Raw genomic sequence first — 24,158 nt, 5'->3', positions numbered from 1 at the left:
CGGCGCATCTGTCTCATGTTCCACTCTCAGGGCCCACGGAACTCAAGCCACTTGCAAATGTCCCTTCATTTTCCTCCTCTCTTCCCCCATGAAGGGCCAAGGTGCAGGGAGTAGAGAAGACCTCATGCAGAACGAAGCCTCCCCATCCCTTCTACCATCTCAAGCCCCAAGTCCAGTGTTGAAAACGTCAGGTCTCCACCTCGTCATCCTCAAACCCCTAATTGCATAGAACCCTGTTCCAGGGGCCCGGGGCACCCACTTGACGCTTGCTCCAAGGAATTCATAGTCTAGAAAAGGGGCCAGCAAACTGCAGCCTGCAAACTAAATCCAGCCCAGTGGCTCTACGGGTCAACACAGCCGTCCTCATGCGCTCACGTGTCACCTGATGTGATGGTGCTTTTGCAGGAAAGCAGCAGACTGTGGCCCATAGGCCCAAAATACTGACCCTGTGGCCCTTTCCAGAAAAAGCATGCCAACCTCCACTCTAGGTGGAGAAAAGGAAAAGGAACTATTTTTGAGGACACCAGCAGGTATACATAATCAAATAGGATCCTGAGTCGGTGTATGTAAAGATACAGGAAAGGACCTGGGAGAATTTCCAGCCCCCAGGAAGCTCTGGGCACCCACATGGGAATGAGGAGGAGAGCAGGTGAGGACATGGTCAAAGACAGCGTTACCCTGACCTGTACCATTTGGTTTTACAAGGGAGAGTAAACTTGGGTAGTTAAAACATAATTTTTAACAGAGTGTATTGATTGTTGGGAAGTGTGACATGTTGAACACTTTTATAGACTCCTAATAAAGTATAAATTAATATAACCCTTTTGGAAAGGCATTTGGAAAATATATCAAGAGCCTTAAACATGCTTGTACTCTTGGCCTCATAATTCCACTTCTGGGAACCCATCCTAAGGCTATAAACTAAAATGTCGAAAATATTTATGCACAAATATGTCCACTGTGATATGACTTATAGTAGCAAAAAGCTAGAGCCGCTCAGATAGTTAGTCATATCAGAGTGAAATAAATTATGACATAGCCATATGATAGAATCTAACACAGTCATTAAAATGATGCTCACAAAAATAATAAATAATTTGAAGAAATATTTGAATAAATAATTTGAAGAAAATCTAAGTGAATGAATAGGATACAAAGTTGGAGGAAGTTTCATCAAAGCTGTTTTTAAAAAATTTAGCATTTCCACCTGGGCATACCCAAATATCACAGTGTTACCTTTGGAGGAGTGGATGATTCATGGTTCTCTTCTTAGTGTGTGTGTGTGTGTGTATTTTTTTTTTCCTGGAACATGTTGGTTTTATTTTCATAATGGGGAACCTGGATATCATCTTAGACCATAGGGGCTTTGAGAAGGTTCATTAAGAGCCAAGTGGATCAGATTCCATGGCTGAAGGGAGTAGGAGATGAGAGTTAATCACTTCATTCCTATAGAGTCAGGAGAGCAGGGCAGAGGGAAGGGGGAGATTGACACCCCACTCCACCAAACCAGCAGGTCAGAGCACGCCCTGTGTATGCAGCTGGATCAGGTGCCACCTTCCCTGGCCCCATGCTCTGCTGCTCAAGCCCAATGGGCAGGAAGGGGAGGGGACTTGGAGGGCTGAGTTTTCCATTTCCTCCAGCAGGTGAGGTCAAGCTCACCAGCATCACCACCATAGTGGAGAAGGACGGAAGAGAGTGTCAGGACAGACAGGAAGCCTGGGGTGGGGGAGGCGTGAATCCATTCATTTTTCCCCCAGGGCCTCGGAGTCACAGAGATCCCCACCCTCTGCGGATCTGGCTCAGACCCTTGCCCAGTTCCCAAACTTTCAGGCACTCTCCTCCCTAGTGCTGTGTTTCTCTTAGCAGTAATGATATCTATTAGGGCTTCTTTTCCCTTATCCTAAAAAAAAGACAAGGAAAAAATATCAAAGCTGGGTCCTCAATCCATGCAGTATTTTAGGGGGGCTCCAAGAGACTAGGTCTTCTTGAAGACAACCAATTAGACACTCATGGGGAAGTCCTCAGCACACAGCTACTGAATGGGTCCCTTTCACATCCCAGCCTCTCAAACCCTGTTTGCGTTCTGACTTAGCTCCTTGACCTTGGGCAAGCTAACTACACTCTCTGAGCCCCATTTGCTTCATCTATAGATTAGGGAAGGGGATAATCTTCCAGTAATCGTCATTGTAAATACCAGAAATAATTATTTTAATAAGTCCCCCACCCCTGCAATGATTGGCACATAGCAGGTGCTCATAAAAGGTCATTCTAATTTATCAAATTACATTTCCTGGGCACCCTGAAGATGTGAAGGGCAGTGCCCTGGAATCAGGCACTAATCTAGAAAGGATAGCTAGTCCTTTTCCAAAGCAAAAAAGCATCATGGATCCTTTTAATAATATCTGATGTACTCAGCCTTCCAGAAGCAATTCAAATCCAGGCCTCTCCTTCACCCCCCAACCCACCACCCCCCCCCCCCCCCCCCCCCCCCCCGCCACAAACTTGCCCCAGTGCAGCCCACCCTGAGCATGTGGGCCAGGAGCACCCCCTCTCTCCCCTGACCAGGAGAGCAATTACTGTAGGAGCCATTCATTTGGTAATTAGGCACATAGGGAGCTGTGACTGAAACTGTGACTTACATGGTCGCTCATCTCTTCAACTACACTACAAGGCCCTGGAGGGCAAGGCTGCCTCCTCTAGGTCTTGTTCTAGTTCTCTCTTCAGCAGGCGATTGATCCCTACTTGTCGCACACTGGATTTTTGTGTTTCTTTAGCTCCAGCCCACAGAAAGTACATTTATGCTCGGCTGATGTGGGGTAGAATATTTGTCACTCTAAACACATCTGAACAGCCTGGAACGGGCACTTCCAAAGGGAGAAATGGGAAGAATCTGAAGCAGGGAGGGGGTTTTCCATCCCCCTCCAAGTGTGGTTCCTGCGATTCTGAGCAGATTGGGGCGGTGGGGAGGTAAGGCCAATGGTGCTTACTTCCTGCCCCCCCCCCCCCGCCCCTGCAGATGCTTCTGGGACTCCCGGGGAGCAGCTGCCCTGGGGAAGCCGGACTAAATCAGTAAGCCAGGGGCAAAGAGGCCACAGAGTCAAGCCAAATCTGGAACCATTTCGAGAGGGTGAGCATCCAGTTCTTCCTCCCCCCCTCTCATCTTTGCTCCTTGGGCTAGGGCTGCGGGTCGCCAAGAGGGCTAAGAAGTGCACGCTCCCAGCGTTGGCAGGAGCAGCTGCGTCCCGGGGCCCCCCACCATGGCTGGGGCGCCTCTGGGCAGGGCAGGAGCAGTCACCAGCAGCTGACAGCTGTGGTGGGCGCCAGGACTGAGGCGCCAGCCACATGGCTTCCTGTTGGATTCTGGCCCTCCCGGGGGCCGGCCCTCCTCCCCCACCACCAGAGTAGCAAATGGCCATGGGGTCCTCAGAGAAGGGCTGTAGGGTGATGGGGAAGGGTTAACAGCACCTGCTCCCTCTTGTGCCCTTCTTCCTGTGACATTCACTTCAAAGTCACAGGATGGTGCCTCCTATCTTTCCTGCATCCCTGCAGATAAGGAAATCTGTTTTCCCAACTGGGAATTCGGTTTCAGCAGTTCGGATGGTTGGGAGCTCAGAAAGGGACATGAGGAGGAAAGCCAGTGTTTGCTGAGTACCAGCTTAGCACCCCATACAGGCTCACCATTCTGGGTCCTGGGCTAGACACCTATGACTGGACTCTGGAGCAGACCTAGGAAGGGCCTCAGCTGGCCGCCCCCCCCCACACACACACACAGCCTGCTCCGCGCCCACTAGTTTAACATCAACAGCCCCTAGCAAAGGGCCAGTACCTCCCATCTGTATCCCAGACCTTTCACCAGGGCAGAAATTTTTCACAAATCTCCATGGAGAGGTTCTTTCCGCCCCCGTGAAATAGCTTGGCCAACAGCACAGCAAGACGTTTGGCTGGAGAAGGAGCCCAGGAGGCTGGAAGCCCTGCTGGGCGGGGAGGTGAGTTCAGGAGGGCTGGCAGGCAGAAGGGCTGCTGGGCCGCTGTTTTCCTCTCCGCTTCTCTGCAGACTGGAGGGGTGGCTGGTCCTGGCCGCCTCTCGTGACAGGAGAGCGCCCCCTGCTGCCAGAGCCCCGCCGGCGTCGCCCAGCCCCGCCGCTGGGAGCGCGGCAGCATGGGGGAGGGCTGCGTCCGCGGAGAGCGGGTAGTGGGGAGGGGTGCCGCCGCCTGGCGGGACCCACTCGCAGCTCAGGCCGGCAGGAAGACGCTGACACCCCTCTACACCGCCCCTACCTGCAGCCGCGGGGGCCTGCACCAGCCCCTCTAGCCGGACCTTTCTCCAGGGCACTGTGGTTTGTATGAGATTGGCGGGTGCCTGGCTGGCTCCGTGGATAGAACCCGCGAGTCTGGAACTCAGGGCTGCAAGTTCAAGGCCCACGTTGGGTGTAAAGATTGCTTTAAAATAAAATCTGGCTCCACAACGCCCTGGGCATACAGATGGTTTAACTTCTGAAGCTTTAGTTCCTTCATAACTGAACTGAGATCATCAATATTCTGTATATCACAGAGATGCTTGAAGGAGGTAATTCATGTAAAGCACACAGTTAGCTTTCAATAATAGTAACTATTGTTTCCGATTCAGCTGACACCGCCACAAGTCAGTGATGAGACAATCGGGGAGAGGATCCCATGGACCAGAGTCAGGGATTTGTTTTTTCAAAGCCTTTCATCATTAAATGGATCTGATCTAGTTCCATGGGCATATTTGAGGGAAACAACTTTGCCTAAAGGGGAAATAAATGCCAGAGACATTCACAGAAGCATCAACCACAAACAATTACTAAATACATTGATCAGTGCTCCAAGCTGTGCAATAAAGAGAGGGGGAGAAAAGTTATGTTTGGGGAGAGTCTGACCCGCATTATTGATTCTGACCATTTTGCTGGGTTACATCTGTGAACCACAAATGTGCTGAAACATCTCCCATATATATTTTTAAAAAGCCGAGTTCACTCTGCATCCTCCTGCTGGCCTCCCCACCCAAATCTCTGGAAGTATGCTTAACAACTCTGCTTCCTCTGCTTCCACGAGTTCTGGAACCCACTGGCTCAGGTGTTCACGCCCACCACTCAGGCCACTCTCCCACCCCTGACCTGGGCACCTGTGGCCTCTGCCCAGTGCTTCGTCCTCAGGCCTCAGCGCTCCACTCATTAGCAGCAGGGACACTGATGGAGCACTGCCTGCCCCTTGCAACACCTTCTTCCTTCCACTCACCCCTGGTTCTCCTCCTTCCTCTCTGGCCCGTCCTTGCCAATCACCTCAGCCTCAGCTTGTCGGCACGTTCCTAGGCTCTGTGTCCAGGCCTCTTTCTGCTTCCCCTCCAGAGGACTCCCACCAGCCCCGTGTTTTAACTGCTGTACATTGACAAGACACGTTCTCGTCTCAGCCTCCCCCTGTCCCTGAACTCTGGATGCACACATCCAGCAGCCTATTCACCAACCCCACTTGGAGATCCTAGCATCATGTAACTTGACAAGCCCAAGAGGAGCTCTTGACTCCCTCTCCTCCCTCTTTCTTGTCAAATAAATGGCAACTTCAGACTTCTAGCTGCTCAGGGCATCCTACTGCCTCTCTTTCTTTTGTACTTGACATCGGCCCACCAGCAAATCCCGTCAGCCTTCCCTTCACGATGTACCCAGAATCTGACCATTTCTTGAATTCTCCACTACTACCTCCAGTCCAGGCCATGACCATCTCCTGGCTGGTCTCCCAGTTTCTACTCATGTTCCCCTGCCAGAATTTCCACATGAAAGCAGAGAGAGTTGGGGCGCCTGGGTGGCTCAGTCAGTTAAGCATCTGCCTTCAGCTCCAGTCATGATCTCAGGGTCCTGGGATCGAGCCCTACATCAGGCTCCCAGTTCAGTGGGGAGTCTGTTTCTCCCTCTCCCTCTGTCCTGTCATGCTCTCTCACTCTCTCTCTCAAACAAATAAATAAAAATCGTAAAAAAAAAAAAAAAAAAAAAGCAGAGAGAGTCTTTTATTTAAAAAAAAAAAAAAATTAGTGAAGTCATGTCATTCCTTTGTTGAAAATGCTCCAAAGGTTTCTTTCCTCACTAAGAAGAGATTTCAGTGGTCTACAGGGCCTTGTACAATCTTACCCAAAGCTTCTCCTCCAACTTCACGTCCTACCCCCACATTCACTTCACTCAGGCCCCCCGCCTCCTTGCTAATGCTGCAGGGTGCTGAACAGGATTCTGCCTCAGGGCCTCTACACCTACTTTTCTCTCTTCCTGAAATGCTCTGACCCCAGGCCATCACAGAGCTCCTACCCTCACTTCATTCCCTTCCTGTTTATCTTAGCAGAGAGGTCTTTCGGGAACACTCTATATTAGACAGAGCCTTTCCTGACCACCCTCTGTATAAGTAATCTGAAGGGGGCTCATCAGTGGGGAAGTGAATGCAACAGTCCAGGCAGGACGCGGGGAGCACAGTGATGGGCGGTGAGGCTGGTGCCAAGCCATGGACTGGACAGCAGGGAGATTCGAGGAATAATGGGAAGGGGAAGAGAGGTGAGGTCCAGGGAGACTCACAGATTTGGGGCCTGGATGACTGGACACCCAGAAAGATCCTCACCAGCACTTCTTCCTTTCTCTTCCATTCCTTCAGGCTCTGATTCATCTAGTTGCCCCCCGTTTATTCACAGACCCAACCTATCAGTCCCATGGTCTCCTCTTGCTGTTCCTCAGCTTCTTCATCCATTAATCAGGGCAAAAGTGGTCATTTCCACATAAGTTTGTAGTGAGGAGTACATAGTTAACCCATAGAAAGTGGTTTTGACAGTGACCAGGACATAAGCCCTTGAGAAATGGTGGCCATGGTCATTATCATCATGGCATTCAATGCCATGGTCATTATCGTCACCATCCAGCATCATTTACTTCCCAGCCTCCTACCCTGACCCACTGTGCTCCTCTCTACCTCACTTGGTAGAGAGTACACACGCTCCTCTTTCCCACCTTCGTTTTTCTGGCATCTTCAAGACCCCCACATTTTTGCTGTGGAACAACTTTTTGACACGAGATGTTCACTCACTCTCAAAGTAAAGTGGAGTTACAGTTGAGGAGCCCTCCCTCAGCCCCTCAGCATTCCCCACCTGCATCCACAGCTGCTGTCCCTCCCCGGTGGCCAGAACGAACGATAAAATCAGGACAGAAACTCCATCCCCACTGCACCGCCCCCCCCCACCCCGCCCCCGGCCCTCAGCGGCTGCTGCCAACCACCTGACGGGCTCCGGCTGAAACCTGCTTGTTTCTTTTTCCGTTCTCTAAATGCTCACAGATGTCTGTCTGCTCTTCTCTATTATGTGCCTTCTAGAAGATGGGGGGAAGATCAGATACTTGTAAATATTTTAATCTCACTTTTTCCTTTCTCTCTTAGTATCAAAAGAAGCAGGGGGTGGAGTTGAAGTTGGCAAAACGTCCAACCAGCTTCATTTCCTATCCTAGGGGGAGAGGGATAGTGAATGAGCTGACCTGTGAACTGGAGCATGCCCTTAACTCCTGACTCAGTGCTCATCCCTCCAGGTCCACCAGACTCTAAGAAGCAGCAGAAGGAACCTGAAGTCTGTGGCCACAGACTTAAGTGGAGACAAAGCACAGTCCCACATAGGCAGTTGGTTTCTGAATTAATATAGGACCTTTAGACAGGTCCCCAGGAGGAAAGACAGGAATGACCACCAATGACCTTAGCTGAGACTGGGAGAAGAACCAGGGAGGATGGTGAGCATATAGTGGTGCCCAAGACTGCTTTACATCTCTCTGAAAGAGCCAGAAGGTTTGAAAGAGGATAGGATATTGTCGCAGGTATCCAAAACTTTAAAGTTTGTACCTGGGCAAGAAAATCATTACTCTGGAAAGTATGGTACGTGGGACGATGTCACTCAAAATTTAAAGATTCAATCAGATCTCCCGTAGGAGTGTAAGTTCATGCAAAATCTTTAAAAAGCAAATCTTTTTAAAACCAACATCTTTGACTCAGGAATCTCATTTCCGGGGTTGGATCCTGAGGAAACTGCTCCGAATACAGAAAAAGATATTTGCTATGGTGTTATTTACAATAGCAAAAACAAAACAGTAGAAATGGAAACAGCCCATCTGCCCATTTATAGGGGAAGAGAGAGAGCACCCAGGTGCATCTTCGAGGGAACCATCTGGCAGTGTGCCTCTTTAAGAAGGGCACACGATAGCACAAAGGCATTTTACAACAAAGGTGGAAAGGACAGTTACATAGAAACCTGTATACACTAGACTTGCAACCACCAGCACAAGATGATTGGGACTGCAGGTTAAAAAAAAAAAAACAACAAACAAGTAGAATAAAATAGACAAAAATGTATTTATGCTTGTGTTTGGGCGATGGGACCATGGCTAGATCTTTTACTTGTTTTGTATTTTCCAAGAGTTTGTAAGTGGGCGGTTTCACTTTCAAAATGAAAAACAATTATTGGCCTTCAAATTAGAAAACCCATCAAGAGTTTTTGCTTTATTTTTTTTTTAAGCTTTTATTCATTTATTTGACACAGAGAGAGAGATTACAAGTACGCAGAGAGGCAGGCAGAGAGAAAGGGGGAAGCAGGCTCCTGGCAGAGCAGAGAGCCCAACGCAAGACTTGATCCCAGGACCCTGAGATCATGACCTGAGCCGAAGGCAGAGGCTTTAACCCACCGAGCCACCCAGATGCCCCCAAGAGTTTTTGCTTTAACGTCTCAATGAAAAGTTTTACATGGAAATCATTTCTTCAAGGTTTTGTTTTGTTTTTTTTTTTCATTGTAATGTAGTCTAGTAATGTGAAAATTCTGGTACTCCAAGCATTAACACACCTTGGCTCCCTCAAAATGCTCACATTCTCTTAGCTTTCCCTTCCAAAGAAGGAGGATATTGGGGGGTTGGGGGAGGCAGAGGCAACCACAATATAATCTGCAGACCTAAATATAGACTGCAGCTTACACAGGAGGGCCCAGAGGAAGTGGAGATAAAATTTTCCACTGGATGACCTCATTTGCCTAAAACACCCAGGCGTCCTTAGAGAAGTACGGCCCTTCTTACAGATCTTACAGAAGTACGGCCCTTCTGTATTCTGGGCCAGCAGCCTGCAGAAGGGTGGTATGGGCTGGCCCACGTTCATGGAGGAGGAGGGTCTGAGCAGGAGAAATCATTCCCTCCAGACCTGCGGAAGCATCTGGGACCCATGAGCTGAGAACAGCGGGAGGCGCCTGGGCTGGGCCTCAGTCACACTGCTCCTAAGTGCCCTCCCTGCAGCTTCGCCACAAGAAAGGGCACACCCCAGTCAGAAAGGACTGGCTTTCATATCTTGAATCCTAAAGACACAGAGCTGCTATCGGGGAATATCTAGGTGGGTATGAGACCGGAAGCCCTAGTGGTGCCACCTGAGCCCTTCCTCTGAGCTTGTTTCAAACCGCAGACATCCTCTGTCAAGGAAGAATCCACAAGTCATCTGGGAGCCCTGGGTGAGTGAGCTCGAGGCAGCAAAGCAATGAGGATTGTTGCTAAAGGGCACTTTTTTGGAGCCGGTTTGAGTTGGCCTGTGAGATTTGCCTCCTAATTACGGCTGCTCTGGGTAGGGAAAGGGAAGGGACTAGGTAACAAATACATAAGGAAGCAAGCTAACAGAAAGGAAGGCTGCCTTCAGAAGCCACCCACCTTGTCAAAGACAGCCCTGCTTGGGCAGCCTCTGCGTGACTTGGAGGGTTTTGGATCTCTGAACCCTCTCACTTCCTCCCAACATGAAGCCCTCACATCCAGAACACCCGTCCCACCTTTGTCCATGTACCTTTGGTTCAACCAATCAAACAGCTGGATTTTTTTTAAAGGAAACTTTTTTAAGGAAATATTTTGGAGTATAATAAGACCTAGCTATCCTTTGCCCAGATTCAATAATTATTAACCCATGGCCAATCTTGTTTCACCTGCACTCCCATCATTTCCTCCTTCCCCACCAATAATTTGAAGCAAATCCAAACATTACACAGATTCACCTATAAAGAGTTCAGCATATACATATATATAATAATATATTTATATACAATTGTAATTTATATATACATATATAAAAATAAGGTATTTTATTTTTTTAATTTATTTTTTATTTTTTTTTAAAGATTTTATTTATTCATTTGACAGAGATCACAAGCAGAGAGGCAGGCAGAGAGAGGGGACACAGGCTCCCTGCTGAGCAGAGAGCCCAATGTGAGGCTCGATCCCAGGACTCTAGGATCATGATCCGAGCCAAAGGCAGAGGCCTTAACCCACTTAAACCACTTAACACTTAACCCACTTAAGCCACCCAGGCACCCCAAAAAATAAGGTCTTTTTAAAACCATTGTCACTATACCATGCTCAACCTGAAAAAGCTAATGTTTAACTTTTTCTGATTATCGCATACATTTTTTTGTGTACTTGAATCAGGATCCAAATACAGTTCTTATACTTTTGACTAACTGTCATGTCTCAAGACAAAGAGCTGAACCATGAAACTATGATATCCAAATTTAGGGCAGGTAGCAGAGTGGCATTTGGCATTCTTAACTGGTGCCAATCATTAAACCCAAGCATTCATTCATTGATTCATTCAACAGATATTTATGAAGAACCTCTGTGCACCAGGCCTGTGTGCTACACTGGGGTATAATGATGGCTGTGATTATTACTAGAGCCTATATTATAGAGAGAGTATGGTGAAGAAAGCAGACTTTGGCTAAATGATCACACAAGTGAATGTGGCATTTAAAAGATTGAAAAGTGCTATGAAGAAAGGTGCTACAGGCTTCAGTAACATGGAGTTTACATAACTCTGCAAAACAAAATTAGGGTCAACAGGTTGAAATGTTGGGGAATCAAATGTGGGCATAGTAGAGGGAAAAACTAAAAAAATAACCAAGCATAAAAAGAAGAAGGAATATATGATCCATAACCAAGAGAAACACCAAGCACCAGAAACAGATCCAGAAATGAAACAAGTGATAAAGTTAGTAGACAGGATATTAAAATAGCTACCATTGCATATGTCCAAGAAAGTAAAGGAAAGTGTGATCATGATAAGGATAGACATGGAAAATATTTTATAAGACCCAACTGAACTTCTAGAGATGCAAAATAAATCTGAGTGGGCTTACACAGAAGAAAAAATTAATGAACTTGAAGATATAACAGTAAAAACAGTATTAGTGCTCTGTGACATAACATCAAACATACGTGTAACTAAAATTCAAGAAGAGAAGAAAGAGGGACAAAAGTCTGAAGAAATAATGGTTAAGAGTTTTCCGAATTTGGGGCACCTGGGTGGCTCAGTTATTAAGCATCTGCCTTTGGCTCAGGTCATGATCCCAGGGTCCTGGGATCAAGCTTTGCCTCAGGTTCCCTGCTCGGTGGGAAGTCTGCTTCTCCCTCTTCCACCCACCCTACTTGTGTTCCCTCTCTTGCGGTCTCTCTCAAATAAATAAATAAATAATCTTTAAAAAAAATTTTTTAAAGATTTTTTCCAATTTAATGACAATTATAAACCCACAAATACAAGAAGACAAATAAAAATGAACCCCAAGAGTAAGAAACATGAAGAAAACTACATCCAGCCATACCATAATCACAATACTTAAAACCAGCAATACAGAAAAAATCTTAAAAGCAGCCGGGGCGGGGGGACAGTGGGGGGATACATTCCATACAGAACAATGATAATAAGAATGACAACAGACTTTTCATCATAAGCAATGCAAGTGAGAAGATAGTGGAGTGACATCTTTGTTAGGAAAAAAACTACTAGCCTAGATTTCTATACATAGAGAAAATATCTTTCAAAAAAAAAACAAAAACAAAAACAAAATAGGGACCTTTTAAGACATATGACAGCCAAAAGAAGTCACCACCAGCAAGCCACCAGGATAATGAAGTCTTCAATAGGTTTTTCAGGCAGCATTAAAATTATATCAAAAGAAAATTTTAATATACAGAAAGGAAGAACCCCAGAAATAGCAAATATGTGAGTAAATATAAGTCTTGTTTTATTATTATTTAAGTCTCCTTAAAAGGTAATTGATAGTTTAAAGCAAAACTGATACATGCACGCTGTGGTTCCTAGTATATGCAGAAGTAAAATGTATGACAGCAAAAGCACCAAGACCAGGAGCAGGGAAATGGAAGGCTAGTGGTATAAGGTTCTTTCAGCATAAGTGAAGTGGTATATTATTTCTTGAAGGTAAACTGTGATAAGTTAAATGTCTACATTTTAAATCCTAAAGCAACCACTAAAAGAACAAAAAGGTTTAGCTAATAAGCAAATAAATGTGATAAAATGAAATCGTAAAATGAATACTTATTTCATACAAAAGCAAAAGGGGGGGAGGAACAAAAAATAGATGGCACAAATAGAAAAACAGTCGCAAAATGGTATTTTTAAATCTAACACATCAATAGGCACCCCAATTAAAAGGCAGAGATTGTCAGATTGGATAAGAAAGCAAGGCACAACTATATGCTCTCTACGGGGAATCCACTTTAAATATAAAGAACAATTTAGGTTAAAAGTAAAAGCACAGAAAAAGATACACTAAAACTAAACAAAAGAATGCAGGAGTTGCTATAAAATACCAGACAAATTTTAGAGCAGGAATATTACCAGGGGTAAGGGTCATTTCATAATAATAAAGGAGCAAATTCATAATCATCAGTATTGGTACAGCTAACGACAGAGCTTCAAAATACATAAAGCATACTGCCATTATTCACAGGCAACATAATTGAGTATATAGAACCCCCAAAAAGATGTAGAGAAGAACTATTAGTACAAATAAGTAATTTACCAAAGTCACTGGATACACAGTCAATATCTGATCTCTTCCATTTTAGCCATTCTGGTGGGGGTATAATAGTATCACACTGTGGTTTTAATTTATATTTCTAGGATGACATTTTTTTTAAAAGATTTTAGTTATTTATTTGACAGACAGAGATCACAAGTAGGCAGAGAGGCAGGCAGAGAGAGAGGAAGAAGCAGGCTCCCCACAGAGCAGAGAGCCCGATGCAGGGCTCGATCCCAGGACCCCAGGATCATGACCCGAGCCAAAGGCAGAGGCTTTAACCCACTGAGCCACCCAGGTGCCCCTAGGATGACATTTTTTAAAAAGATTTATTTATTTATTTGAGAGAGAGAGAGAGAGAGAGAGTGGGGGCTGCAGAGAGAGGGAGACAAGCTGGGCAGTAAGCCCAATGCGAGGCTCAACCCCATGACCCTGAGACCATGACTTGAGCCAAGATCAAGAGTCAGACACTTAACCGACTGAGCCACCCAGGCACCTCTCCAGAATGACATTTTAATATACTTACTGACTACTGAGAAATTTTCTTTAGTAAATGTATAATTCTTTCGCCTATTTTTCTATTGGGTTGTCTGTCTTTTTCCTGTATTGATTTGTAGGAGTTCCTTCTGTATTCTGTATATGACTCCTTTGACAGCTTACTTATGACAAATATTTTCTTCCACTCTCTGTGGCTTACCTGTTCACTTTCGTTCCAGTTGTACATTTACTACCTTCGTGATTGCTTTGCTCTGCTTGGTGATTCTGGAACTGGACTCTAAAGATGATATTTCTCCTGTGCCAGCTGGCTTGATGATGTGTTTTGTCAGCAGAAGATACTGGAGGCTCACTGCAAGGATGGAAGAGGAAGAGTTACTTATTTTCTTCTGTTGTTATATTTTTGCATGGAACACCAAACGGAGCAGTGTACAAAGGTCCGGGCTTGTTTACCACGGTGGTGAATATTTTCCAGCCATTCCCTTTGTTCCTGCAGTAGCTGACAGAGTATTCTTGAAGCAGCCATGACCCTCTTCAGAGATCTGAATCTTAGCCTTATGGGGTGGGGGGGTGCTCTCCTCCTAAGCTTCCCCCCCCCCGAGATTTTATTTATTTATTTGACAGAGAGAAAGAGAACACAAGTAGGCAGAGAGGCAGGCAGAGAGAGAGGGGGGAAGCAGGCTCCCCGCTGAGCAGAGAGCCCAACACAGGGCTTGATCCCAGGACCCTGGGATCATGACCTGAGCAGAAGGCAGAGGCTTAACCCACTGAGCCACCCAGGCGGCCCTAAGCTTTTTTTTTTTTTTTAAGATTTATTTATTTATTTGAGAGAGAGAGAAGAAAGCACGTGAGTGGGGGGCAGAGGGAGAGGGAGGGAAGACGGCACCCCACTGAGCAAGGAGGCTAATGCAGGGCTTGAATTCACGACTTGGATCTCAAGACCTGAGCTGAGATCAAGAGTTAGATGCTTAATGGACTGAGCTACCCAGGTGCTCCAAACATAAAATCTTAAAAACAAGAAAACTGGGGCACCTGGGTGGCTCAGTCAGTTAAGCGTCTTGACTCCTTGATTTCTGCTCAGGTCATGATCTCAGGGTCATGGGATCAAGCTATGTTTCGGGCTCTACACTCAGCAGGGAGTCTCCTTCTCTCTCTCTCCCTCTCCCTCTGCCCCTTCACACCCAACACATGCTCCCGCTCTCTCTCAAATAAATAAATAAATCTTTAAAAATAAAAAAGATTTTATTTTTAAATAATCTTTTCACCCAACACAGGGCTCAAACCCACAACCCTGAGATCAAGAGTTACATGCTCCACCAACTGAGCCAGCCAGGCACCCTGAAGTGTTTAGACTCCCTCCTTGTTCACTTTTCCCTCAACCCTGAGGTCATAGCTGCTTCCTGCACTTACGACCTTTATTATATCTTATTATATCTTAGCACTCTCCTTTACCCTTTTAGATCACCTTTTTCCTTTTCATTGTATTCTATTTCTTTATATTAAATATCTGCTCATGTTAATTGGTATCATTTTGGTCTCCTGACTGGATGCTGATTTACACTCTCTTGATAGTGGCATTTGGTGAATGAAAGTTCTTAATCCTAACATGCTTTGACAGCTTTGTTGAGAATCAGTTGGTTCCATATGCGCTGGTATAGTTCCGGGCTTTCTATTTTGTTCCATTGATCTATGTAGTTATCTTCACACCAGCACCACACTGTCTTGATTACTGTAGCTGTATAATAAGGTCTTGAAATCACATAGTTTAAGTTTTCCAACTTTGCTCTTTTCTATGCTGTTTTGGCTCACTAGGTCCTTTGAATTTTCATATAAATTTTAGAAACAGCTTGCCAATTTCTATAAAAATGCCCTCTGATATTTTATTATGAATTTTGTTAAATCTCTAGGTCAATCTGGTTTGAACTGACAACTTTTTTTTTTTTTTTTAAGTAGGCTCCACACCCAGTGTGGGGCTTGAACTCACAGCCCTGAGATCAAGAGCCACATGCTCCAGTGACTGAGCCAGCCAGGTGCACCAAACTGACATTTTAACACTATTGAATCTTCTGATCCATGAACATTGTGTTAGTCTGCTCAGGCTGCCATAACAAAATACCATCTACTGAGTGATTTAAACAACACAAATTTCTTTCTCACAGCTCTGGAACCTGGAAAGCCCAAGGTCAAGGTGCGGGCAAGGCAGGTTTCATTCTTTTTTAAATTTTTTAAAAAACTTTGTTTATTTACTTGAGAGAAAGAGAGCAAGAGCAGAGGAGAAGGGCAGAGGGTGAGGGAGAAGCAGACTCCCCACCGAGCAGGGAGCCCAAGGCAGGGCTCCATCCCAGGATCCTGGGACCATGACCTGAGCTGAAGGCAAATGTTTAACCGACTGAGCCCCCCAGGAGCCCCAGCATTGCATTTTAGGACATCTTTCAAAATGTTTTCCATGAACATTGTAATGTCCTTTTACAACCAAATAATCATGAACATTTTTATGTTATTATGTTATTATTATCTGACATTATTTTTAGTGGTCATGTAAAATTCCATTGTATGAATAACCACAATAAAATTAACTTCATATTACATTTACATTTATCTTTTTAATTTCAATCTCATAGCTATCCGTTCATTGGAATCCCTTTTCAACTTTTTTCCCCTTTGTTCGATTACATTTCCTCTCAGTTTAGGGTAATCCACGGATTTACTTGGACGAGCTCTCCATCAGCCTCTGAGATATAGACCTAAACATTTCGCGACACAGGCCCCGGGGGAGTCCTTGGGTCTGCTCCTGGAGCTGCTCCTCCAAGTAGGAGCCATTCGTTCCATGTTCTTCTGAAATGTTTGTTCAACCAACTCTGCACCCACTAAGTGTACATCCATCTTCCAACACCGTTCTAAATACGTGTGGGTAGCTAATTCCGTTCACTGATTTCTTGTTGAGGTTGAGCCCTTAGAGAGCCGTTTGTAGACATACTTGGCATCTTCAGTGGACTCCTTCGAAACTCCTCCTGGATCCTTTGGGATCCCACCCACTGCGTGTACTTCACTACTAACAGCTTGCACTGATGACTTTCAGAGGATTGACCTTGGGCACCAAAGCTGCTGCACTTGAATTTAACACTTTCCCCCTGGGCAGCCTATGCCAATGACTAAGCGACCTGAGGGCATAAATACCTGGTAGCTTTGACTCAGGGTAGCAAGCTCTCAAGTATAATCTGGACCCCGGAGCTCCCCGTGGGATCAGGCTGAGTCTGGGACCTGAAATCTCACCTTTGCTTGGTTTCTTCCCTTCCCGATCCTACTTCTGCCATTCCCCTGTAGTTGTCTTCTGACAGCCGTTCCTTTATAAACCCTTGCCACCTGAATCCTCGGCCCAGGCTCTTCTTTTGGTAGAACCTCATCTAAAGACAGCATCCAAAAAGCACTGTAGGCATCACTCAGAGGAGGCTCCTTCCCACCGTTACTCCCACTACCAACCCCCACCTTCCAGACCCAAAGAAATTGTTGTGCCAAACTTCAGAACAACTTGATATCTGAACATCTTTGCTCGCACTGTAGGGGCCTACTTAGCCAGAGCTAAGTTTAACCATCTCGGTTAAACAGCCATTTTGTTGTTTGTGCAGTAAAACTTAAACTGACCCTGCCCCCCACCCACCAGAGGAACTTGCTAAAAACCAAGTCTGGGAAACCAGTAAAATATGGTCAACCAGTCCCTGATAACAGAGCCCAAATACAAGGGCGGGTCAGGTCAGGTGGAGACATCCAATCAGTAAAACACACATACTATCTCCCTAACTGCCAAAGAATGTGGGCCCCGCATTTTGGGCGCCAAACTTGGGCGCCAAACTTGGGCGCCAATTCTGACCAAGGTGATAGGCTAGTTCAAATAGCTACTATAGGGTGAATTGTAATTCAATTGGCCACCCGTGTGGGACCTAGCATGACTATGCAACTTTCTCTGTGTGTTACAATCTCATTGGCTACCTGTGTGTGGCCAGGCCCAACCACATGGCCTTTGCTCTATAAAAGCTAGTCTGTGATGCTGGGAGGGCCTCCATAAGGGACAGCCAAGACCAGTAGGTCTGATTCTCGATGCTGGCATGAAATAAAGCTTTGCTTGACCTTCGGTTTGTATCAGTCTCGCTCCTTTGATCACGGACCCCATCAGCACTAAAAAAAAATAACAGGTGTTTTTATCCACCTTACAAAAGAATTCACAACAGGTTCCTAAATATAGGGAACTCCACTTGCGTGCTCACAATAAAATTACACAATCTTACCCCCAAAATTGACCCAAAGCAACTTCTCCAGACATAATGTATCCTATATAAAGCCATGCCCTGTAAAGCAGCCCCAAAGTGGAGACTTTGAACTCCCTCTCTGTGAAAGTGCTTTCGCCTGGGGCCCCCTGGTGAGTTTCTGAGTCCTTCCCTCAGCCCCCTCCTTCCGGCCCTGAAGGGAGTTGCCATGGTGACCGTGGGCCTTTGACCTCTGGAGTAGCTCAGGCTCTGAAGAAAGGCCTTCTGCCAGCGTGGCTAAGAAGCGGGGAGCTGAGATGCAAATGGCATTCCCCTTGGTCAACCACGCACATATTCAACTAGTTTAGCCTCCAAGATGTGAGGAAAGTACCCAGACAACTTCACAAGCCGGGGAGCTGACACCGGGCTCACCCTGCTACTGCAGAGAAGCAGCCTTAACAATACACCTCACCCTGAGCCCGATCCAGACAGTTGCCGCACGCAAAGAAAGGCCATCCTCGGGGAGGCGGGTTGGGGCTGAATGGCTCTAATTAATTTATTATTGGAGTTCACGGATACAAAAAGAGGGTCACTACCAATGTAAATGATGCTGTTTTTATCCCAGGATCTAAAGCCACTTAACCAAGGAAATGAAAGCTATCTCACGTTTGTTTAATTAGCTCATTTGAATAGAAGAGAGGCCAGGGAGGGACAAAAAAGGCCTGAACTCAGGAACTTGCCCACAGGAATCATTCATCCCCCCCCCTTGACAGGGAAGCCCTGCTGAACACCTTCCTCAGTACTTGTTTTTAAATATTATTAATATTTGCAATTATAAAAATAGTCTGTGCTCATTGTCACAAGGCAAACAATACAGAATTTATTTTAAGTTACTGTCTCCCCTCCAAGTCCAGTCAGTTGAGGTAATCAGTGTTAACATCCTGGAGCATATAACCTTCCATCACTTCCTTTGTGACCATTTCAACATATCTAACCATTCCCCATCATAGCCTCCCCCTCTGCCTCACCTTCTTTAAAGCTGTTCCTGCTTCTCAACATTGTATCATGCAAACTTCTCCACATCAACATCTATGGATCTAATTAACTCTTTAATACCTCCATAATCTTCTATAAATACTATAATTTATTCAACAGGCCCCTATTGATGGACAATTCTGATTATATCCAGCTTTTGCTGCTATAAATAGGGTCTGTCTTTTGTGTGTATATAGACATAACTTATTGTATATATACGAGATTGTATGTCTCATTACCTACATTGTATATAGCTTATATATATGTATATGGATGTTATTATTTCTATAAGATACATTCTCAAAGTTGGAATCAGACGATGTGTTCATTTTACTTCTAACAGTCACCTTGAGATTACTTTTTCAAAAAGGCTTAGCAATTCACATAGTCTCTGTTTACCCACGCACTTGACAACACTGGATGTTATCAATCTTTAATTTTCACCAATCTGATGAGTGAAACCGGTACTAATTATTGATTTCTTTTGCGTTTCCCTGACTACAAATAGAGTTGAGTGTCTTTTCATATGCTTGTCGGGCATTTGTATTCTTTCATCTGTAAAATGTTTATTCATATCATTTGTCTGGTTTTTTTTAAGTTTTGTCTTTTCCTTATAAGGTTATACACTCACAATATTATTTATGTCTGTCACAGGTATAATCATTGTTAGTTAGGGGGCTTAGTACAACTTGATCCATTTTGTCCCTTCCCTGTCGGTTTCACTTGCAAATGTAAGCACTCTCCGTTTTTTCCAAGTCAATGGTCGAAGGAGCTGGGCTGGGGGAAAGCACACCGACTACGGAAAAGAACAGAGAGGAGGTTCAAGTCACCAGAGCAGTGAGTTCGTGCTAGGAGGCGGGGAAAACCAAGTTGAAGAAAACTGAGCATCTATAATATTCTTATATCTGGCGGAGAGAGATGAGTAGCTTTTCCAGAATTCAATCGCCTTGTTCTGCTTTATTTTCTTTTAAGATTTTATTTTATTTATTTAAGAGAGAGAGACCACAAACAGGGAGAGCAGCAGAGGGAGAGGGAGAAGCAGACTCTTCTCTGAGGATCCCAGCATGGTGATCGATCCCAGGACCCTGGGATCGTGATCTGAGCTGAAGGCAGATGCTTAACCGACTAAGCTACCAGGTGCCCCTGCTTTTTTAAAAGATTTTATTTTTAAGTCATCTCTGCACCCAGCATGGGGCTTGAACTTTCAACCCTGAGATCAAGAGTCACATGCTCTACCAGCTGAGCCAGCCAGGCGCCCCTCTTTGTTGTGCTTTAAATGCTCCTCCTCCTCCTCTTGGAATAGAATCCTTCTCCCATATCCCTTTATCTAGCTCACTCTTACTCATTTCTCAAAACTCAGCTCAAATATCACCTCCTCTGTCAGCCTTCCTCCATCCACCCACTAGCTGACCTAGATGCCCCTCCTACGTATAGTACTATTCTAGCTCTCGTCACATCACCTCATAACCCCCTGGTCGGCTTGTCATTTCCTGTCCACTCTAGACTGATCGCCTTTAGAACAAGACTCCCTTTGGATCACCTGTCTATTCCCAGGGCCAGCACCTTTGTGAGTGCTTTGTTTGTTCAAAGAATAGCTTGTACAAATTTAGCAAATTTATATATATATAACACATGATCCCTGATATCACAGTAGTTACCATCTAGCTGAGACACAGTAACTCAGTAAAATGGAGTAGCAACTATACTTCAGTAGAAGAGTATGTAACTGAGAATAGAAATGGGATAGAAGCCCTGGATAAGAGGGTACAAGGGAAGAGTCATGGAGGACGTGGGACTTGTTCTGGATTGTGATGGGTGGGTGAGATTCGGATAAGGAGTAAGAAGAAACAAGGGCAGCCAGGCAGGGGCAGCAATGGACAAAGACTGGGACTGGGAAAGAGCACGTGGTGATTATGTGATAGCAGGGAGGCTCAAGTGACCAGAGCAGAGAGTGTGCTGGAGGAGGAGGAAACTTGCCTGGGATAGCGTGTGGCTTCCAGCAAGGACTTTCTGGATTACTACAAATGGGCATGTTGCCTCCCCAGATCTTGTTGGCTGATTATGGCACTCTGCCACATCCTCTAGAGATATGTTCACATGCCTCTGTCACTAAATTGTAAGCTCCTGGTCTGGAGTGGGTTTGCAAAATAATGCCCCACCACCACCACACACACACAAAGATGCCCATATCGTAATCTCCAGAACCTGTGAATATTCTGCATTATGTGGCATTATGTGGCAGAAGGGAATTAAGGTTGTTAGTCAGCTGACCTAAAACCAGATTATTCTGGATTGTCTGGGTGGGTCCAATATAATCACATGGGTCCTTAAAAATGGCACAGAGAGGCAGAAGAAGGGAGGCAGAGGGAGCTGTGACTCCTGGAGAGGGCCCGAGGGATACAGTGTGAGGATTCAGCTCACTTTCGGCTTTGAAGGTGGAGGAAGGAGCCAGCAAGCCAAGGTGCTCAGACAGGCTCCAAATGCTGGAAAAGGCAAGGAAGTAGATTCTCCCCAGAGCCTCCAGAGAGGAAAAGAGCCATGTAGGCATCTTGATGTTAGCCCGAGGAGACCTGTTACAGCCTTCCGACATACAGGACTGTAAGGTAATAAACACGTACTGTTGAAGCCGTGAAGTTGGACATGATTTGTTACAGCAGCAAGAGGAAACCAACAGGGGCGCCTGGGTGGTTCTGTCAGTTGAGCCACTGCCTTTGGCTCACATCATGATCCCGGGGTCCTGGGATCAAGTCCCGCATCAGGCTCCTTGCTCAGTGGGGAGCCTGATTTTCTCTCTGCCTCTGCCTGCCACTCTGCCTGCTTGTGCTCTCTCTCTGACAAATAAATAAATAAATAAAATCTTAAAAAAAAAAAAAAAAGGAAACTAACACAGGAGGGACCATGTCTGGGCTGAATTTGCATACACATGTAACCTAGCTCTGTTTCGGTGCTCCCTTAATGCAGTTGCATTAAGAATTCCTGACTCAACATCCCTCCCAGAAAACATGCAGCAAACTCTATCAATATCCGTGGGCTTAGAGCCACGTGCTCTAGGTCAGTTTGCTCTCAGCACAGATTTTGTTTTTGCTATTATAAAATAACACCAGAGCAAACATCTTTCTTCTGTTTTTGAAATGGTTTGCTTATCCTAAGCAGACTTCCTGGGTCGAAGATGAGGGACAGTGTTGATGGCTCTTGATCCATTTAGCCAACCTACTTTCCAGAGGGTTCAAGCTAATACACACCCTTACTTGTAACCAAGCACCATCCTCTACCACAACTGGGCCCAGCAGGGCCCTCATGCATGGCCTCTCCACTGCACATTAAAGCTTTTCCTGCTCTCATATCGACTGCGTAAGTCTGGGCCACTGAGCCTCACTGGGGCCCTCTCACACTGAGCAGAGATCCTGGACATTTTGCTGTGGTGGCCTTCCTGGTGGCAAGAGCAACTTCTCCACAGCCATGAGGAACATTCCTTAGGGATAATGCTGGTCCAGGAGGGAGCAACCTGACACATCCTTAGATTATTTTTAGTCAGCAATTACAATGGGATAATTTTTTTTTTTTTAAGAGTTGCAAGAACTGATCTGCTTATGTTCAGGAAGCTGGTAATTTTCCAGTGTCCCCAAAGAGGTAGCCTGGGAACTGGGGAGTGACTGGCCCCAGAGGGAGAAGCTGGTTGATTTAAAGCTCTGATTCTTTTTCCCTCTTTGCAGTCGAGTGGGTGGGGTGTTTTTGTTCACAATGACTCTTTTGTTTACTATGCTAATAAGAGCCTCCTGGAAGATTTTTGCACCTGCTTTGTGCTCACAGAACACGGAACTGTGAGCTTCACCTTCCTTTAAGGAATGACTGTCTTCCCACTTTAGGAGAAAAATCACACCAAAAAACTTTGCTTGCCTCGACTTTATCATTCACAGAAGTCTTACTGCACTTAGGGGAGGAGGATGTTGTTCAAGCATGGGGCAGCAACCAAGTAGGGATGGGTTCAACAGGACCTCCCAAAGCACTGGGAACTGGAGGCTCCTGGGAAAGCGGGCAGTTCCCGTCTCGCGCTCTTGGAGTGCGCAGGCAGTCTGGTGGCTCTTTTTGGCCTCTGTTCTTTCCCCCTGCCCAGCTTTTAGGAGGCCAGCAGAAGGTTCGACTGCCCCAGAGGATCCTCCTGGGGCTCTGTCAGGCCCAAACGTACCTTGGTTTTGCCTGCAGAGGCTTCATCTGGAGAATGGAAAAAGCCAGAGGTCTTCACTGTACTCCTGCTCCTCCTCAGGCCTTCCCTCATGACTGAGTCTCCGGTCCCCAGGGCCTCAGGCTCCCTCTCTGTGAAATGGCCAAACAATCTTGCTTCCCAGGGAGCGAGCACACGGTGTGCCTGGGGTCGGGGGAAGAGCAACAAATATTTATAAATCCCTCACTGAGGTGGCAGCTGAAACAGCTGACGGAGCAAAGCCCGACCTCAGTCAGGTCCTGGACCTCCACGGGGCCTGTTTCTTCCTGCCACCTCCCGCCCGCCCCCTGACAGAGCAGGGCTGACCTCCAGCCTCGTGGTGGGGCCCCAGGCAAATTCCCAGACCATGAATTTCCTTTGGCACTTTGAGGCTCCCCCAGGAGGATTCATGAGACCGCAGCAGGAAATGAGGAACATATTTTTAAATCAGAAGGGGAAGCAATGTCTTTGTGTCAGATAAGTGGCCTGGATCCAGGGCTGAGAGACTGGGGCGCATTTCTCTTCACAGACAGCAGGTGCTCTTCTGGATGTGGTTATGGCAACAAAATAAATGATGGATAATTGCTTTTGTGACAACTTGCCAATTAAATTAGACTCAGCAGAATAACATAATGACAATTTGTTATGCTCCGGTGGGCACTAACATACCAATCATAATTAAATGCTATGACTGAAATAGAATACCGCTCGACGCAGGAATATATAACCCCAATTCCCTCTCCGTGAAGCATTATAGGTTGAGGCTTGATTTTAATTTCGGAAAGATAATGGCATTAGTGCATATCCAAGTGGGCTTGTGGAGAGGCCTGTGGCGAGGGAGATGGGCCTGAGTGGGAAGACTAGGTCTGTGAGGAAATGCCCCCAGGGGCTGAACTCCAAGGTCAGGCAGAAGAGCCAAGGAGCCCCTTGAGGTGAAGACAGTGCTTCACGGGTTGTGGATGTGCCTGGTCCTGTCAGCCCAGCTGGGGAAGGAGAGGAGGAGGCCTTTGCTGACAGCTTCTGCAGTAACAGTGGCTGTGCTGTGGCAGCTCCGAGGCCTCCACACCGGAATGTTCCAGAAGCAGGCACATCCTTGAATGAGAAGCCCCAGTGCACACTTCATGACAAAAGTGCACTGAAGTCCTACTTTGTGCCAGGCAGGTTTCAGCATTCTTCATCCATAAGGCACTTTCTCCTCACATCCCTTAACTCAAGTGAGGAACCAGCCTTGGAGATGAGGGACCTACTCAAAGTCACAGTAAATTCAAACCCAGATCCTCTGTCTTTGAAGCCACTTTCCCTGTTTCCAGGATGTTCTTCCTGGCTAGAT

General features: G+C 46.0%; 1 long non-coding RNA gene across 1 annotated transcript in view; it reads right to left on the bottom strand.

Moving 5' to 3' along the window:
- LOC111151639 overlaps positions 1-22,941 on the bottom strand; it is a 30,733-nt gene extending 7,792 nt beyond the window's left edge. The window contains exons 1-2 of the long non-coding RNA XR_002640864.1: positions 22,814-22,941; positions 13,554-13,703 (exon numbers count right to left, since the gene is read on the bottom strand). This is a non-coding gene — a long non-coding RNA (uncharacterized LOC111151639). The remainder of the gene's footprint in view (positions 1-13,553; positions 13,704-22,813) is intronic.
- Between the last annotated feature and the right edge of the window lie 1,217 nt (positions 22,942-24,158).

This window comes from Enhydra lutris, unplaced genomic scaffold, assembly GCF_002288905.1.
Source record: "Enhydra lutris kenyoni isolate GAN:26980312 unplaced genomic scaffold, ASM228890v2 scaffoldscaffold26, whole genome shotgun sequence".
Classification (NCBI taxonomy): domain Eukaryota; kingdom Metazoa; phylum Chordata; class Mammalia; order Carnivora; family Mustelidae; genus Enhydra; species Enhydra lutris.
This window is presented reverse-complemented; position numbering and strand designations above follow the sequence as displayed.